The 14,764-nt window shown below is 35.2% G+C and overlaps 1 long non-coding RNA gene across 1 annotated transcript; it reads right to left on the reverse strand.

Annotated features, from left to right (window-relative positions):
- Positions 1-10,764: 10,764 nt before the first annotated feature.
- On the reverse strand, positions 10,765-12,202 carry LOC127810842 (uncharacterized). Its single transcript, XR_008025598.1, has 5 exons — positions 12,125-12,202; positions 11,842-12,018; positions 11,611-11,729; positions 11,229-11,527; positions 10,765-11,062 (listed from the first exon to the last, which is right to left on the reverse strand). It is a non-coding gene; the product is annotated as an uncharacterized LOC127810842 (long non-coding RNA).
- Between the last annotated feature and the right edge of the window lie 2,562 nt (positions 12,203-14,764).

A 14,764-nucleotide genomic window follows, 5' to 3' on the forward strand; every position in this document is an offset into this window, starting at 1 on the left:
GATAACGTTCATTTCTTACATAAAACGTTTATCCTCTTATAGAATTTTCGGATGTTGGAGGTTTTTCTTGTTGGGGATCTTTGATAAATTATAATTTTTTTCCATATTGGTATATTTTGTTTATTTCAGAACATGTTGAATAAAAATTGATTGAATATTTATTACAAGAATAGGAAAAGAAAATAATTTCTTTAATCAATATTATAATTTTTTTTTTTTTACTTTTGTTAATGGATTACATATCAAAATGAGTAAAAGTTTCAAAAAAATTTATTAGATTAATATGTAGATAATTAATTAAGTTTACAAAATATATGTCAATCTATATATATATAATTAAATAATAAACAAATGTATGTATAAATTAATTAAAAATTTAAACTTTAAAATGTGAAATTTCAAATGATTAACATTGACGCTGCCATCCCCAACCAAACGCAATCTTTACTAAATGGAAAGATAATAATAATTATGATCTTCTAATTACGTAAGAAAATAATTATGTATGCGTGGGGCGGGGTGGCAGTGGCTCATTATTTATTTATTTATTAATTTAGTTAGATGATTTCATTTTAACCATTTAAGTCAAGTACGATTTTGTTCACCCTCAAAAATGGGGGTGATGGTCACCCTCGTTATTTTTAGACTTAAAGATGACGGAGGGCAGGGCAGACAAATATTATCGCCCAAAATTTTACCCCCAGGCAGCCAAATATTACCACCCCCCTTCCCTCCATCTGGGTCTCTCTTTCTCACTCACTCTCCCGCTCCCCAGCAATAGCACCGGCGTCCTCACCAGCATCACCACCGACGTCGGACCTCCGACGTCCCCCTAGCAGCGGCGTCTCTCTGTTCTCGCCCTTCTTCAGGTAAATGTTACTTTAGTTTTTTGTTTGGAAATGCTCCGACGTCTCCCTGTTCTCTTTTAATGATTTGCTTTCGTGCATCTTTGATTTTTTGACGTTGTTTCACTCGTTTTTGTGCATCTCCGAAGTCCTATTCAATATTTAAGTTTACAGTTAAGAACATTGATTCAATTGGCTTACCAGTAGAATATTACTGAATATTTAGTTTTCATGTTTATTGGAGCAATTTCTCGGAGATGGAAGCCACTGTCTTTATATGTATAGCTCAAACTACTACTTATACTTTTGTCCGCTAAACTTGAACCATTATTTTCTGTTTGAAAAATTTTGTGGTTATTATGATTTTTTACTCTTTCTTGAAATATGATATATGTACCCTTAAAATTTTCAATTAATATATATTTAATAGGGAATGTAATGTTACAATTAAGACTCTAACCGTATAAAACTAATGTTACAATTAATGTTGATTAGTTGTTTGCTTTTGTGTTTTTGTTTCTTTTGTAATCAGAGATGGTCTTTTTCAAAACTAATTAGAACTATAATGAGAGAATAGATGGTGAGATAACAGGATCAGCAACTTTACATTTTCATACTTTCCACATTGTGAGATTCTTGATATGTTGTTAGTTACATGTTTATACTTGACAGGAGAGTTTCACCAAAGCAATCCAAACTTTTCTTGAACTACAGTAATGCAGAATTCACCATAATTTTATCTACCCTCACTTGAAAACAGGCAATCTGCATTATTCTTCACAAATGGGTAAAAGAGCATGTCAATAAGAGCTACTCCAACCTTGTTATAAATGAATGACCTTATTTTTAGTTTTATCTTTTCTTGTATTGCTACACCCCTACCGTAACATCTTCTTCTCTATTACGTTTATATTTTGCACATATGGATGCTTTACTGCTCAAAATGATGTTCAATATAACATAGCTGGCCTTGTAAGCATCTTATAAAATTTTCCTTTTAAAGGGTTTCTTTATTGAAATTTTTTGATAGCAATGATAATAACGCATAATTGATGGCTAAGATTGCCGATAAAAGTTTACTTTATTAGGGTACCCTACCATCACACATATTAAGTAGATGAAAACCTAGCAAAATTTTATTGCAAGTCAATCTAGTAATGCAATGATCTTCACTCAACCCTATTGACTTATGAAAGGATATTATAGATCATAGATTTATTTTACAAACAAACAGTAAAAAGAAATGCATGGGTAAAAATGCAAACACCTACCCAAAACTTGGAAATTATGCACAATTGGTTGTTACCTATGAACTGCATAGCACTGTTAACTAAAATAAAAGTGCAACTTACTTCTAAGGATGCAGTTCATATGAAGAACACATGTGCATCATCTGTCATTATTCTATTTTTGTAATCAGGATTCACTTGCACTTTGGTATGGAATTATTCTATTTTTTTATTCATTTGTCAGTAAAATTAGAACTTACTTCTAAGGAAATAAATTCAGACCAACTTTTATCTAATAAATCCACAAGATTAGCTTATTCACTTGTGAGTTAACTATATATGATTCGTCAACTATACATATTAACTGCTTTTAAGACCTAAAATTGATGTATTTATTTATTTATTTTTTTGTGTTCTGCAGAACATAAAGATGGAGTATGTAGTTGATGTTAAAGACAGGGTACGTGGCAAAATAACCAACCGATGTAGGATACAAATGATTCATGATGTGTATTGCAGTTTAGATGCCGAACACAAAGACCTTTTTACAAAATCATGCTTTGGACACTTATTAAATGTTGCAAACATGAAAATAGCTCTGCAAATGGTTCACCAGTTGATTCTTAGGTCGGTCAAGACCTCCAAACAGAATGAAGTATGGTTCAAATTTGGGAACCAGCTTGCAAGATTTGGGCTCGAAGAGTTCACTTTAGTTACAGGCCTTAAAGCTGGAGAATTGGAATTTGAGGATGAGAGCTTAGGACTACAATGCCATCTTTTGCAGAATCACTTCAAGAAGAATAAAGGAAAAATAACGAGAAAACAATTGTTGAGTGCGTTCTAAAAATGTAGTGATCAGCCTGACAAGTTCAAGCTGGGCCTTCTTTTAATTTTGGCATATGTTTTGTTGGCCACTGAAGAGAATACAAATTTGAACTTGTGGTGGTTTTATTTGGTTGATGATCTAAATCGATTCAACAACTACGCCTGGGGAAAGAGATCGTATAAATATACAATTGCGATATTCAAAAGTGATTTGGGGAAAAAGTTGAAGCAATGTGGAAAAAATGATCGATATCCATACAACTTTCACGAATTTCCATTTGCAATCATGGTAATGGTTTTCAAAATTCTTTTCTTGTATAATGTTCTAATTAACTTGTAAACTGTAAGAAATGTTTTCCTTTCTACAGATTTGGGCATTGGAAGCAATTCCCGGTCTTGGGGAGGAGTTTGCTCACAAACTAGAAGGTGATAGAATTCCAAGAATGTTGGGGTGGGAATTTGAGCAGCCTATGCGAGAGGGAGAAAAAGTTAATAGGTTTTTGGAATATGAAATTACAATGAGGAAGGTCAAGGTAAATCGCACATTAGTTCCTACATTGAAAGAAGCTGACGAAGAATTTTGGCAGGGAATGACCCCTCTTGATGATGTAGAAGATTCCAGAGTGGATAACAGCTTGAATGAAGATGGAGGAAAAGAGTCTAAGAAAGATGCACCATCTATTTCCATGCATCATCAGCCATGCGATCGACCATCCTCTTCTCATAATAATAATGTAACTCAGGTTGATAGACAAGAAATGAAAGAACTTGAGAGGAGGCTACTACGTGTGATAACAGATCGATTTGATCAGTTAACAGGCCGATGTGATCGGATAGAGACCAAAATTCATAGGTTACTCCAGTTGGTTGAAAAAGATGGGTTTCAGTCAGAAAGAGGCAATGTCCGTGAAGATTACAAGGGCCAAGAGGAAGAACGTGTGTTTGAGGGTTGGTTTATTTTTTCGTTTTGCAAAGTCTTGAAAATAATTAAATTTTGATTGATCTCATTTCACAAGCAAGCTCTCAAACCCTTCAACTGCCATAATTGTTTACTAACGAATGCCTCGTATGTTGATCACAGATTTTGAGCACAATTTGGATGAGCAAGTTCCTGTTGAGTTTGTGACGCCAAATCAACCAGAGTAGCCTGTAGAAAGCTGCACTAAATGTATGTAATTTGTAAATTGAATATGAAAGCAACTATTGATGTATGAAATGATTGTCGACTGAATATTGTTTTACCCAATTTATAGGTGAAGTGGGAGAATGTTGTGCTATTTTTGTTGAGGATGATATGGATGATAAATCACCTAAAGGAAGAGGGCATAGGAGAAAGAGGAGAGCACGTGCATTGTGTTCCCCATTCACCAATCCCTTAAAGAGAAGGAAGTTGTTGAATATGAAGGTGTTTGAACTGTTTCGAGAAGTGGATCCTGCAAAAGTCAGTGATCTCACAAAGTGGTTGGAAAAAGCTTCACCAAGGTAATGTATTCTCTTCTTAACCTTCTCCTAGTGCTCTTCGGTCTTCACTGAAGTTTTGATTTTTCTATTGTCTCTATTATATAGTGACAATATGCCATTAGCAATCTGTGACGTTAGGAGGAATTTTTTTGATGATTTGCTTAATGAGAACGGGTGGCTTATTGATGACGTAAGCAGAATTTTGTAAGTTTTATATGTTAATATTTGATTTCAAATTATTAATTGTGCTTTTACGTACAGCATGTGGATTCGGCATTATTTCATATAAGAGAGCGAGCAATGAAGTATGAAAAACTCTTTCGACAAGATTGTGCCATTATGGACTCTAGATTTTGGCAATTTGTGAAGAAGGCCTACCATGAAATGGGGAATCCTGGCAGGAAAAATTTGGAGTATGAATTTGGCAAAGAGTTGGTTAATTATGTCAAAGGGGTAATTCCTAGTCTAGGAAAACCTTGGAGTATTTGTCGTTATCTTTATCTTCCATATTGTATCCCGAGATCACATTGGTTTGCAATCGAGGTCTACCTGCAAGAGCGACAAATCAACATCTTGGATAGCTTACCGAGTAGTGTACATGATGCCCAGCTTAGCAATTACATGAAGCCCGTACGGATGGTCATACCATGGCTTATGAAACTACACGTAAATGAGAACTACAACACATCAATGCTAAAGTATAAAAGGGTTAGACCACTTCCTGAACAAAATAATGGGTAAGTATTTTTAGCGAAACATTGGTTTGTGTGCGTTGATTGTTTGACTAAAAATATCTCTCAATTGCTTTGCAGATCTGATTGTGGGCTTTTTACAGTGAAGTTCATCGAATTTTCGTTAGCAGGACTAGATCTGAGTCTTGTTCAGGCTGAACATATGATGATGTGGAGGGTAAAAATGGCAGCTGAAATTTTTGCATGGCATTTTGACCCTTAGCTCAGATAGTATGGTTGAATTTCTTTTGTAAAATTGCTTCTATCATTGCTAATGTAAAATTTGTCACATTGCTAGCCTTTTTTTGCCATAACTTAGCTGTTTTGTGGGTAATTTTGTGGATATATTTTTGGCACTTTGTTACATATTTATTTTGTAAAAAGTGAGAAGTAAGCTATATATATGACAATAATGGCACATAAGTCATTCTTGACGCTATCCTCGACGTGGGAAATGCATGTTTATGTATGGTACATAAGCTATATACATCATTTATTTTGTCTTATAAGTTATTTTGTAACTCATGTTTATGCATGGTTAAATGATAATGAATGCAATATCATTTGTGAAATGCATTATCTCAATTTTTGTTATGTCTAAAAAATAATAATAATGCATAGTTTTTGTTGTCTCAAAAATAATAATAATAATAATTTTTTTTTATAATATTTTTATTTGTCTCTTATGATATAATATGGGGTCTCCACTAGTGAAATGACTACATTTATGCCACTTAAGCAAGATATGATTGTTACAGCAGATAAGCCGTTTTAGTTTTATCATAACGTTGTCTATGTCGTTATGCGTCAAAACACTGTTAGAGGGGTTCTACATTGACAAAATCAGTAAATTTATTCCACTTAAGCAAAAGTTAGATGTCTTTAGGTGATGGAATCGAGTTGAAGGCTAGATATGACAATAACGGTACATAAGTCGTTTTAGTTTCACCATAACGCCGTCTATGTCGTAAGAGGCCGAAATGAGTGTTCTCGAGATCATGATCACGACTAAGCATCCAAACTCTATTAAAGATGTTATTATAACCAAATTAATATTTCTGGGGCAATGAATAATCGGAAACAACCAAGATATGACCATAACAGTAGATAAGCTGTTTTAGTTTGTAATAACGCCGTATGTGTCATTATGCATCAAAACACTATCGGATCGGTTCTACACTGGCAAAATCAGTACATTTATTCCACTAAGGCAAAAGTTAGATGTTTTCAGGTGATGGAATCGAGTAGAAGGCTATATATGACAATAACGGTACATAAGTCGTTTTAGTTTCACTATAACGCCGCCTATGTCGTAAGAGGCCGAAATGAGTGTTCTCGAGGTCATGATCACAACTAAGCATCTAAACTCCATTAAAGATGTTATTATAACCAAATTAATATTTTTTGGGGCAACGAATAATCGGAGACAAGGAAGATATGACCATAACAGCAGATAAGCCGTTTTAGTTTGTAATAACGCCGTATGTGTCATTATGCATCAAAACACTATCGGATCGGTTCTACACTGGAAAAATCAGTACATTTATTCCAATTAAGCAAAATTTAGATGTTTTCAGGTGATGGAATGGAGAAGAAGGCTAGATATGACAATAACGGTACATAAGTTGTTTTAGTTTCACCATAACGCCGCTTATGTCGTAAAAGGCCGAAATGAGTGTTGTCGAGATCATGATCACAACTAAGCATCCAAACTCCATTAAAGATGTTATTATAACCAAATTAATATTTTTAAAGGCAACAGATAATTGGAGACAAGCAAGATATGACCATAACAGCAGATAAGCCGTTTTAGTTTATAATAACGCCATATGTGTCATTACGCGTGAAAACACTATCGGATTGACCAACGAAAAATCGGAGCCCCTTCATAAATAAAATTTTGAATTCTTTAGAAGTTAATTATGATTAATTATGTCATGACTGATGGTCTCTAAGTTTGTATACTCTTCCAAAAATCATTTTTTTAAATGTTATATGTATTTAAATTGTTCCACGGCCAATTATCATAATTTGTCGTCAAAATAAGATAATTTGTCGACAAAGTGTTCATTGTCCAAGATTTTATATGATAAAACCATCTCTATGTGTCAACAAAACTTATAAGTTAGTCGACTAAATGTCATCTATCGGTCGACCAAGCATATGTTTTCTTTTCTGTTGGTCGACAAATAGCCTAGCATCGGTCGATCAAACGTGCGTTTTTTATTCTGTTGGTCGACAAAGACAGCATTGGTCGACCAAGTCTATATTTTGTATTCTGTTGGTCGACAAAGACAGCATTGGTCGACCAAGTCTATATTTTGTATTCTGTTGGTCGACAAAGAGCCTAGCATCGGTCGACCAAGTCTATATTTTTTATTCTGTTGGTCGACAGAATCCTAGCATCGGTCGACCAAGTCTATATTTTGTATTCTGTTGGTCAACAAAGAGCCTAGCATCGGTCAACCAAGTCTATATTTTTTATTCTGTTGGTCGACAAAATCCTAGCATCGGTCGACCAAGTCTATATTTTGTATTCTGTTGGTCGACAAAGAGTCTAGCATCGGTCGACCAAGTCTAAATTTTGTATTCTGTTGGTCGACAAAATCATAGCATCGGTCGACCATGTGTGCATTTTTAATGCTGTTGGTCGACAAAGCACTCGATATCGGTCGACCAAATGGGTCGATCTATTTAAGGGTTAGGCGACCATTCGCATTTGAAACCCTAGTTTTTCTTTTAAATTCGGCCGATTTTTCCTCTATCTGGCTCCCTTGATCGAACTCTGCCCACCCTTGTGTGATTTCTCTCCATTCTCGGCCATTTCATTTTCTTTGATTCCTTCTCCTTTCCCCTTCATCCTTCATCTCATCGGTGTTCCTTCGTACGATTGTCTCCGACAATCTGACGACACGTGCATCTATTTCATTTGTCATGGCCAGAACAAAGAATTCGGGCAAGGACAAACGGAAAGGCAAGGAAACTGCATCCTCGAGCCATCCACCGCCTCCATTTATGCCTCAAATCCATCCTTTCATCTCAGTAAGTCAACAAGAAAGGTATTCAATTAATTTTGAATCCAGGGAAATTATGGCAGGACGATATTTGGATATAGGGTTTTTGCAATCAACTGGTTTTCCATATATTGAAACCCTTAAGGAATTTGGTTGGTGGAATTTCTTGATTATCCATAGAAGTATATATGAGGATTTAGTTAGGGTTTTTTATTCAAATGCCAGCAATTCGTATCATAAACGTCAATCAGATAACAAATTCAAGACAAATATAGGGGATACGAAATTTGAAATTACTACTCTTGTGATCCATAACAAGTTTGGAATTCCTTTGGATGGTGAAGATTATGCTTCTTGGACCCAGGATTATGTCAAGGCTAGTCAAGAAGTCACTGGAGATGACACTCTCACTACTAGAATCACTGACACAAACCTGATGGATTTGAACACTAGGCTCTTACATCTTATTTGTTGCCAGATGATATATCCTAGAAATGGCAATTTTTCATTTGTCACTAGAATGGATTTATGGCTGTTACAATGCATTAAGGCAAAGAAAAGGCCAAATTTGTGTCTGTTAATGATCCATTTGATGATAGAATCATTTTCGAGAAAAAATAGAACTTTGCCCTATGGTATGGCTATTAGTGAATTGTTGGATAAAGATGTAGGCAATCTGGACAATGAGAGAAAAACCTACTTATCTCCATTTCAACACATCACCGGAAACACAGCTATTAGAATTGGATATCACAGGGTGAAAGAGGACTGGGTAAGATATGAGAAGGCAAAGAATAATGAGAAAAAGAAGAGAAAAACATCTGAAGGACCATCAGTGGATTCTCAAGATGAGACAGTCATTCAGGGGCTAGCAGATCTCAAATTGGATATTGTGAGAGTGGACCATAACTTCTCAGAATTCAGGGACGAAGTCAGAGCTAATTTGCAAAGCTTGCATCAGCAGCAGTAGGAGATGTCATCCCAGTTGGGCAGTTTAGTGCAAATGATGCACAGGCAGTTTCCTCATCCTACTTCATCCGCATCTCTACCGTCTGCTTCTCCTCATCCATCAGATTCATCCTCTCCTTCTTCCATTTCCCCTGATCCTTAGATATTGCTTTTGTCAGACATTTAGCTCTCGAGTATTTCTCTTTGGTACTTCAGCTTAATGTGTAATCTTAGAAATATTTTATTTTGTATGCATGTCTTCTGACTTTACATCATGCATAGTGCCTGTTTTCTATTTCATGCAATGAAGCATCTCTTGTTACCTTTATCCAGCCTTATCGTAAGGGGGAGTCTTTTCATTCATAGTTCTTGTTGATCATGACAAAAAGGGGGAGACACATTTAATTATGTGAAAAATGTAAATTGATTTTTTTTTTTGTGTTTTGTCATGACACATTTTTTGTTCTTGTTGATCATGACAAAAATGTAAAAGGGGGAAACACATTTAAGCTATATACATCTATAATCAATTTCATGAAGTTGTGAAAAACGAAATGAAGTTGACTTGGTCAACCAACAAGTTGAAAAGATCTCAAGTGTTTCTTAACAAGTGTGGTTTTCTAAGCATTATGATTATTTTCTGAAGAGGTTGACTTGGTCGACCAACATCAAGCCTTGGTCGACTAACAGTGTGTTTGTTTTTGTCTTGGTCGACTGATTATAAGCATTGGTCGACTAACAGTATATATGTTGCGGTCTTGGTCGACTAACCTTAAATCTTGGTCGACTAACCTTAACCCTTGGTCGACTAACTCTTTGAGTCTGTCGACAGATGGGTTCCCTTGGTCGACTAATTGCTTTCCCTATTATGGTCTTTGTTGACTAAGTGACATGTTCTCTTTATGACTTGGTCGACCAACATGTTTTATTTGTCGACCAATCAGAATGGGCAGGAAGCCCTTCAAAATTAAGATGGTTACGAGCAATCCAAATCTGATAAATGGTGCTGCCCAACACAATGCATTTAAGCCTGCTATGCCATATGTATTGTATTTTTTATTTTTTTTTGATCAACAGGTAAATATATAGATCAAAATGTACAATGTACACCGGGCATACCCGGGAAACAAAGCAATTGCCTCAAACTGAACTAAAACCTGAGGATACAAGGTAAACATGGCCCTGTATTGTATGTTTTTATTCACTGCGTCTTGCTGGCCATTGGCTTTTGCGTTGGGTCTTGTCATTGTATCAATACTCCTAGGTATGCCCAGTGATATCTTGTACACTTTTTGATCCATACACATTTACCTTTGATAAAAAAAAAAATTACACCATATGTCAAATTACTAATAATAAAGCAAAAAAGAAAGTTAACTCAATGTACACAAAATATTATATGAGATTTCAATTAACACGCTCAATGTTAACTTCCTTTTTGGGGCTATTGGCTTTGAAGGATCAACATCAGTTCCACTACAAATATTCTTACCCAAGTATTGGGAAGACAGATAACCAACTGTATCAGATTCTTGTTTTCTCCTTTTGGAGTTTGTAATTCCCCTGTTCTGTTCCAATAGAGGAAATAGAACACCAAAGTCACATTATAGATGAAAAAACACAGTGAATGCAGCATATTTTGTTTCTAAACCAAAGGTAGAAATGATCATCAATCTTATGCTTACTATATACATGGATAGTCCACCGAAAAAAGAAACTACAGTAGAGTAAAAGGAGTCCTCCCACCCCCATTTTTGGGTGAGTGGGGGCATACATTAATTAAACAAATAACTGGTTACACATATCTTAGTATCTTTTACAACCTCAAAAGAAAAAACTGAAAAACCTAAACTGTCCAAGAAAATTCACCATCAAGCTTCAAGGGCTTCTGCTTGTTCAGCATCAGGGTTTGGTTTATTTGACGCATTCGCCAATTGAGTACTCATTTTCGTTGCTTGTCTCAAAAATCTTCTGCTAGGAGCCACTCAAATTGGTCTTCCTATACATAACTGTTATAAAACAGGTGCTCAAGAATAAAGTTTTGCACAACAGACAAAGTCTAATATGCTTTGAACCGACAAATAAATAAATAAAAGAAGATAAGGAGCACAATATAGGGAAATGACATCTTATAGAACAAATTAGGCAAGCACGAGTAACTTCTCCAAAACATACCTTTCCTTCAAAAGCAGTGAGAGTAGCTTCAGCCTCCTTGGAATTGGAGAATACAAATCCATACCCAACAGACCTTGGATTTTCATGAAATATAATTTCCGCAAAAACAACATTGGCATTATCAGAATTGAAAAACTCCTTAAGATCCTCATCCGTGATTTCGTATGAAAAATTTGCAACAAACAAGTTGCGGATAGGCACGGACTTACGCTGCATGGCAGAAGAAGGTTTCTTTTTCCGTGGCCTCGCCCAATTAAGCTTAGGATGCGTTGTTTAGTTCACACTAGCAACTTCAAAATCTGAACAAAACCAAAGCTAAAGAAAGATTTTCCAAGGAATTTTTGAGTTTTCAAACAAACTAACCTTACACTTAGTAACTTACACTTAGTGAACCACTGCTTTTTACAATGTCGATTACTTCATAATGTTTGATGTTGACGAACTCACAACTTGTTGGCTTGTAGTTATTGTCGGAGATGCAAACATTTGTAATGAAGAAGCCTATATATGTATATATATCATGGGTTATGTTAACAAGTCTATTAGAAAAGTGTTCTCAATATAAAGACCTACAAGTTAAAATAGGTTATTAATACATCTAGAATTGATGTACCTCCTGTGACATTAAGAAATCATTTGAGAGGAATTCCCTTTGTTGAGACGTTGTAACATTCCACGGTTGAAACATGCCTTGAAGTGGTAAGCTCGCATGTGGATGTGTGTCTCTTAGATGCATCCATTGCCAACTATTATTGTTACAATATCCTTGTTGCGCCATTCCAAACACTCCCTACATAAATATAAAAGAAAAATATTGATCATTCACAAAAAATAGCATAATTAAAAGGAGAATTAACAACAAACATTTTCTTTATAAAAATAAGATCGTTGTTTACCGCCTCTACAACATGATTAGAGTTTAAGGCTCCTCCAGTCATGACATGGCCTGCATCCCTATTACCTGTCATGCCATCTTCAAAAGACATCGTGTTATTTTTCTTTATCACATACATAAATGAGTGTAAATGAATATATTAATGCAAGTATACAAGTAGGTTTGGTTAGCAACTGACCCATTACTTTTGGTGAATTATTCTTTCATGATTTGCTTTCCAATGGACCTTTAATTCTTTTGCTAGATTGGCCTTTCAAGCGTCTTTTTGTTGGCTCTCTCAATTGTGCCTCCTGCTGCATGTTTGATACCGATTTATGATGTGTGTCGATTCGAATACTCTTGTTCACATCTTCATCGGAGGCTATAAAGGCGTCAATCTTTGCTTCTACTTCTACCAATAGTGATTTGCTTAATGAAAAAACATCAATACACCTTGAACCCTTGGACACAATTCTTTGTGAAATATGTGATAACTCACTATAATGAGCTGTTAGCATTGGATCGTTGTCATTTGGAATTATCTCTCTCATGGGATCACAAATAACTTCATATGTAGCTGCCCGTGTCCATCTTTTCAAATAGTATTTAGGAGGTAAACTTTTGAACTCTAAGTGGCGGAACAACTTCAATGCATGCGAATAAAGGATTCCATCGAACTCAAATTTTTTACATGTGCATGACACTTTTTGTTCCAAGTGGTTGTATGTAAGTGTGCAAATCCTTTTTCGACCTTCAATCTCTTTAGCTTTATAGGTACGAATAGTTCTATCATCATTCTCCAATTCCAATGACAAATCAATGGTTTGCTTAATACATTCTTGAAACCAGTAAAATATTTTTTTTGTATATTTTTTTGCTACTTCACGCTCTACAGACCAATTACAAATAAAATTAGGTGTTGTTTGTTGTGTTAAATGTTTAGCCTCCCTTTCTTTTTCACGGCGATTATCCATGGCCCTAGAGTATAGACTTACAAACTCCCGAAGAACGATTCTACCATGATTAAAATAATCCTTCAAAAACTTATTGATACTTTCACTTCTCTATGAAGTAGTCATACCAGCACAAAAGTGAGCATGACTATACACTTGAGCCCATTTCTTTCTCAACTTATATGTTCTTTGCAACCACTCATTACCTCTTAGCCCATTATCTTCAAGCAATTTGTCCCAACTTTGTTCAAATTCTTCAACTGTTTCTAGATTGTAAATACAAGCTTTGAATTGTGGTGCAAATGTTTTATATCCATTATTACTCAAATTCTTTGCAGCATTTTGACATAAATGCCACAAGCACAATCCATGGTGGGCTTCAGGTAATACCGTATCAACAACACTTGATATAGCTGCAGATTGATCTGTAAATATGCTTTTCGATTTTTTTCCTCCCATAGCCTCAAAGAAAGTAGTAAACAACCACATTACCGCATCAATTGTTTCACCATCTAGTAAACCACACCCAAAAAGTGATGTTTGCCCATGATGGTTGATGCCAACAATTGGTGCACATAACATATCATAATTGTTTGTTCGAAATGTTGTATCAAAACATATCGCATCACCAAATATCCCATAATCTCGTCTAGATTTTGCATCACAAAAAAATACACCGCATATCTCACCATCTTCATGGGTTCGAAAAGAGTAAAAAAAATGTTTGTTTTCCCCTTTCTTTTGTTTGAAGTATTCAAGGAGACATTCGGCATCACTCATCTTGAAAAATTTAGCCCGTGTTCTTTGCAATAAATTGTTACAATCAGCTTTTGTGAAATTAAGGTTTTGGGCTCCACTAGCTTCTTCACACATGTAGGAGAAAATTTGTCCTTGTTTTATTCCAGAGGAACGCATTTTCTTCATAAGTTCAGCTTGTGAAAAATCGATTTTCCTTTGAGACCTCAAATAATGGGAATGCTGAAGTGGGACAAGATCATGAGTATGCTCCGATTTGAACTCAATTAGTCTATACTTATTGTCGGGAACCAGTTTAATCACAAATTTTGCCTTACAGTCAAATCGCCGAATATCTCTTTTTTTTTCAAGTGTCTTGATTTTTTTGGAAGTGCCCTCACATGAACAAACTAGTGCTTGCCGTTGGATTTTATTTTTGTCAGATCTATTCTTGTTTATTCTTAATATCCTAACACTGAAGCCAACTCGCCTTGCATATGTATTATAGAAATCATATGCTTCTTTTGTTGTGTCAAATGTCATTCCAATTTTTGGATCTACCTCGCAATTTATATCCTCTTCAAACTGATCATTTGAAACCCCATATCCTTCATCAACTATAGGAGATTTCTCATCATCACTAAAATTCAAGTCTTGAATACTCATTCCCTCACAAGAACTAGTGATATTTGCATCCATCACTAAAATCCAAGTCTTTAACTATGACAAACTAGGCTGTATGTTTTAAACAAATGAAAGAAAATAAAATAGTGAGATAAACTACATTTGTGACTTTTTAGCACTTGATACTTAAAAGAATAGCACTTCCATAATCACAAACAATCATACAATGTTGTCAGTGCTAGTGAAAGAAGATTGATAACAGTTAACAAATGTTTGTAAAGAGAATAAGTTATGAATTTGATATTCAGATGAAACATACTAAGGCGATGTTCGGAAGCAGAAAGAGAGAG

This window comes from Diospyros lotus, chromosome 10, assembly GCF_014633365.1.
Source record: "Diospyros lotus cultivar Yz01 chromosome 10, ASM1463336v1, whole genome shotgun sequence".
NCBI classification, from domain to species: Eukaryota; Viridiplantae; Streptophyta; class Magnoliopsida; order Ericales; family Ebenaceae; genus Diospyros; species Diospyros lotus.